This window comes from Dromiciops gliroides, chromosome 4, assembly GCF_019393635.1.
Source record: "Dromiciops gliroides isolate mDroGli1 chromosome 4, mDroGli1.pri, whole genome shotgun sequence".
In the NCBI taxonomy this organism is placed as follows: domain Eukaryota; kingdom Metazoa; phylum Chordata; class Mammalia; order Microbiotheria; family Microbiotheriidae; genus Dromiciops; species Dromiciops gliroides.
This window is the reverse complement of record NC_057864.1, coordinates 389,986,316-389,991,921: the sequence shown is the minus strand read 5'-3', so window position 1 is coordinate 389,991,921 and position 5,606 is coordinate 389,986,316. Positions and strand designations below refer to the sequence as shown.

The window sequence follows — 5,606 nt, the reverse complement described above, 5'->3', positions numbered from 1 at the left end:
GTGAAGGAAGGTTGTACAAGGTCACCAACCTCACTCTCTCCTCCAGAGCCATCTGGGTGGAGTGACAAGATATACATCAGGACAACTGGAGAGGGCTGAAGTACAGTGGAAGACTTTGGCCTTTTTAAGCTAAGGTCTTTCCCAGGTCTCAGTTTGCCTGAGGCAAGGCCTGTTCAGTGATTAAGGCTAGGTAAAAAGTGAGCCAAAGAATAGCCTATTTTACCTAGTCTAAATAAATGGATGAATAAACAAATGAACAAATGGATGGATGGATAGATGGATAGCTGATAGATAGATAGGTAGATATAGATGAATAAATAAAAAATAAATAGAGGAAGGAAGGAAGGAAGGAAGGAAGGAAGGAAGGAAGGAAGGAAGGAAGGAAGGAAGGAAGGAAGGAAGGAAGGAAGGAAGGAAGGAAGGAAGGAAGGAAGGAAGGAAGAGAGGGAGAGAGGAAGAGAGGGAGGGAGGAAGGGAGAAAGAAAAGAAGGAAGGAAGAGAGGGAGGGAGGGAGAGAGGGAGGGAAGAAAGGAGGGAGGAAGAAGGAAGGAAGGAAGGACCAGTGTTATTATAACAATCTGTTCTCATCATCAACACCAAAGAAGTCATCATATTTGGTTCTCTAATACCTCAATATCTGATATGCTAGGAGGCAAAACTAAAACTCAAAAACGTGATGTTGAGAAGGGCCGCTAAACTAGAACAAATATGCAAAAAAAGGAATCTATGCCTGAGGCAATATAATCTTAAAGATACTCAGAGGTCAGTTTCTAAGTTATCTCAAAGCAGATAACTTATAATTACTCCAAAAGGTAACCAAGATATACCACCAACTACAAACTTACATGCCTGCTTTCCTACTTAGTCATCTCTATACAATCTTTATGAGAATTATTTATGCTCACATGAGGTAGACAAGGTAATTGAGGAGTCACCAATAAATTTGAGGAGTTAATCAACCTGATGAGATCATGAAGTAGAAAGCCATTGTTCTGAGGCAACTAAATGGCAAATCCTCATGGAATGCAAGCATGCCCACTGATGCCACACTGATTGGGTTTCAATGCCTCTCAATGACTGGTTGACAGAGAATCAACAGCCTTTCCCTGTGATCTGTAAGTGTGAGTTGTGAAATGTAGTTCAAGCTTCTTCAGCCTGCTCTTCTACATACTTCCCCCTTCATCTTTTCCCATGTGCCTTCTTCTTTGTTGTTGTTCAGTTGTGTCCAAATGTGACCTAATGGACCATAGCATGCCAGGCCCTTTTGTCCTCCACTACCTCCTCAAGTCTGTCCAAGCTCACTGCTTCTATGACACTACCTATCCATCTCACTCTTTGCCATTCCCTTTTCCTTTTGCCATCAATCTTTTCCAACATCAGGGTCTTTTCCAAGGAGTCCCATCTTTTTCTGGAGTGCAGCAAAGGAAGGAAGGGAAGTTCTCGTTTTCCCAGATCCCTGGGGCAGTGATGGCAACATATCAGAAGCATAGCAGTGGTTAACATGTGTTTGCATGCAGTTTGAAAGGAGAGTACCTAGGATCATAGAGTTAGAAAAGACCCTAGAGACCACCTAGTCTAAGTCTAACCCCAAATTTTACAGATAAGGAAACAAAAGCCAAATGAGGCCAAGTGACTTGCGCAAGGTCACAAATGTCATCAGCATGAGAGGTGGGATTTGAACCCAGGTCCTCTGCCTCTAGGGCCTGTACTTGTTTCACCAGACCATAATGCCTTCCCAATAAATCAAGGTTAATATTTATGAACTAGCACTCTTCTGGGCATTTCCTTGAGAGGATAATTCACACAGCTCCTATGAAGCTTATGTCTTAAAGAGCAAAGTCAGGGAACTACTCATACAATGCAGATCTGATGGAAAAGGGGTTTGTTTAGCTACCCCCAAAGTATGTCTACCTTCTTGTTCAGTTGTATCAGTCCTGCCCAACCCCTTTGTGATCCCATTTGGGGTTCTCTGGTCAAAGATACTGGAGTGGTTTGCCATTGGTCTTCTGCAGTTTATAGATGATGAAGCTGAGGCAAACAGGGTGAAGTGACTTGCCCAGGGTCACACAGCTAGTAAGTGCCTGAAGCCAGATTTGAACTCAGTAAGATGAGAGTTCCTGACTCCAGACCCGGTACTCTATCCACCTAGCTTCCCATATAACTTCTGGGGGAGTCTAAACCACAGAATAAGTGATACTTCAAAGTGATACTTTTTTTGTTCGTTTGGTACTTTTGTCTCCAAATTAGTACCTCCCTCCCCCAAGGGAAAGGCCACAATCAATCCCTTACCCAGGGGGAAAAGGGATGTGTGTGGTTTATTTGGAGTTATAAACAGCTCATCTACAAACACAGGCAACTGAAAGGTGACAGTTTTTTCTTCTGTTCTACCCAATGTCTCGGGCCCATGGAGAATCCACATCAGGTGGAGCTGCTGGCTGTAGCTGCTGCTCCTTGAGTTTCCTCACAGGCTCACAAGTTTCTCATTGAGAGCAATTTGTGACTGGGTTAGATTGTCAAGGTAGGTCACCATCAGTAGGTCATTGATGTTGCTGTTCAGCACGGCCTCGAAGTCCTCAGGGGCAATTTTGGGAACTTGGTTAACCAGGCCCATCAGGAAGCGGCCCACGGTGTTGTCAGTGGACACCTTTCCAGACAGCACATCCTCAGCATACTGCAACACTGTGCTTAAAGCATCCTGTATCCGGGCTGATGCTCCGCCAGCTTGCTGCAGAACACTTGAAAGGCCAATCACAGGTTGGGGCTGAAATATGTCTTCATGGTCAAAGCAATTCCAATTCGCTCAGTATCATAGCAGACACATTTTACTGTCAAGGGAGTGAACATCGCTCCCATGGTCTTTCCAGGAAAGCCCGTGGAAGCACTGACATAGGCTTTGATGCTCATTCGTCCATTCTGGAAGCTGAGATGAATGGGGCTGTGAGCCTCCTCGGGCTGTAGTACTCATGAATGAATGCTCTGTGATGTCATGTCCTGTGGCATACCAGCCCGGAATAAGCTCACTTGGAGAGACTTTCTTGTGTAATTCATACATATTCTTAGCAAATTCTATGTCCACGGCAACCTCATCCTCAGACTCATTATGTGGCATTGAAAAGGCAGTTGGTGACTTCTACTGAGTGTTTGTCAATTGTTTCCAGCAGGGTGCCGATGACGCGGCCCGCACCTTCCTTGCGACGCTGGTAGCTGTCCACGATGGAGGCGAGGATGACCGGGTGCAGGCGGACCACGCGGCTGCCAGGGAACTGCCCGGGAAGCCTGGGCCCCAGTGGGCCGGCGCCAGGGTCCGGGCAGCCGGGGGAGGCGCCCCTGGGCCTGTGGTGGAGCCGCTGCGGGAGCTGGGGCGGAAACCGGGGCGGGATCCGGGGCAGACGCCGGGGTCGGGGTCGGGGCTGGGGTCGAGGTTGGTGAAGAACCCGATGCGGCCGTCACAGCCGCCATGTTGCCAAAGAGCGAAAGGAAGCGATACTTCAAGTTTTAGGGAGACCAATGAGTCAGTAAAAACGAGTGAGAAAGGACAGCTAGGGGGCGCAGTGCATAAAGCACCGGCCCTGAATTCGGGAGGACCTGAGTTCAAATGCGAACGCAGACACTTAACACTTGCTAACTGTGTGACCCTGGACAAGTCACTTAACCCTAATTGCCCTGCCCAAAAAAACCCACCAAAAACTACTTTGACTGATATGAATGGCCCCAACCTCCCAGAATGTATACATAATTAAGTTCAACTGACCTGAAGACCTGGCATTACCCTCCTCCCCAGATATTTGCTTACTATGGAATATTTAGAGCCAACTTTCCTGGGTTCCTAACTCTTATTCCTCACTACGCAACTTAGAAAATACCCTCATTTCAGTGGTCTAGACTGTAAAACTACCTGCCTCAAAGGTGATGAGGCAGTCTCCTATTAATGCAACATCAATGCTTTGCCTAAAACTCTGGGCGGCTTGGGGCCTTGCTTCTGAGAATCTGGCTTGTTGCATGCCTGAGTCAATAGCTTGCCCACAGGTGGGAGGAGGGCAGGAAAGGTGCCCAACTATGTCATTCTCCATTTGCATCCCTCCAACCTCCAGTGGCAGTGTTGCTCTTTAGAAACAGTTCCCTCTCCTTTTGCCCCAAAGAGACATAGGATTCTGTAGGAAAAGCAGATTTGCCAAGAAGACAAAAAGGTGCTCTAATAATAACTCCTAGTTCAACTCCCTTCCCAGAGAGCTGATGGGCTATTTGAGTGCTTTATATTTCAATAGCTGTTCCTGGATTTATATGAATCCTTCACAACCTGTGTTTGTTTTGTGGAGTGAAATAAAAACTTCCCCATGCCTCAAACCTATATTGCAAATTGTGCAATATAGGTATGGGGTATGTGTGGAAATTATGATGCTTAGACTCAAGGAAGCTGTCTTCAAGTAATTGAAAGGCTCTATAGCCCTTTAACTATATATGGAGGAGGGATTAGATTTGTTCTGTTTGGCTTCAGAAAACTAGGTTTGTGGATGGAAAAGTTGCAAAGAGGCCAATTTAGGGTTTATAATTTAACAATTTCTAAAGATTAGAGATATCCAAAAGCAGGATGAACCGTCTCAGTGAGGTGGTGGGTCTCTCCTCCTTGAAGGTCCTCAGGCGGAGAACAGATGATCACTTGGTGGGTTATGTTGTAGTAGAAATTTCTTTCACAGATGGAATGGACTAGATGAGCACTGAGGTCCCTTCCAAGTCTCACAATTCTATGATTCTGTTTCTCAATTATATGCCAGATTAACTGACCATATGTCTGACATAAGGAGTTTGGTAAGATTACATTGTGGTGAAAATAGGGATCACAATCATTTTCTAACATATGTTGAAATTTCCCAACCACATGGTGGCCTAATATTAGAAAGTCCCCAACTGCTACTGAAGGAGAGACAGAATATAACAAAGGACATGGACATGATAAATCAGACAGTCCTAAGGACAGTTGTCCGAAGGACAGTTGTCCCAAGGACAGTTGCAAGGACATGGTAAATCAGACAGTTCCATTCACTATTGTAATAACTACTCATTTGTGGATAAGAGATGCCTGCAGTCTTGTCTACTTCAACCTTGCAGGTTTATCTAAACAGACATCTTTAACAACTGAAAATCATTTGGTCATTTCCCCCTTGTCTCTTGCCCTTAAACAGGGAGTGTTTTCTTATAACAAATCTTTCCAAATGCATTCGAAATATTCCCCCTTTCTCCATTGGTTAATACTCCCCCCTCCTTTCCCTTTCCTGTGAAATATTTTTTTATTTATCTATCTTAAGTTGCTACAGAATGCTGTTGATTTGCCTGAAAAGTTATAAAAATCCAATCTGTACTCTAAGAAGCTGAAGCTACAATTCATCAAGCCTTCCTTGGCACAATAATAAATCTCTTTGCTTTCCATTTGACTTTGTATGTGACCTCCTGTGGGTCAAATAGCTAAGGTTTACTTATAAATTCAGCAACAGTTTAGACTTTTAAGCATTTATTAAAGTATGTTAGGGGTTAGCAAAGAGAGAGAGAGAGAGAGAGAGAGAGAGAGAGAGAGAGAAAGCCGCCTTCACTTAGCTATCCAAGAGAGTGAA

At 44.8% G+C, this 5,606-nt stretch overlaps 1 pseudogene; it reads right to left on the bottom strand.

Annotated features, from left to right (window-relative positions):
- Nucleotides 1-2,436: 2,436 nt before the first annotated feature.
- On the bottom strand, nt 2,437-3,459 carry LOC122754131 (annotated as a pseudogene).
- Between the last annotated feature and the right edge of the window lie 2,147 nt (nt 3,460-5,606).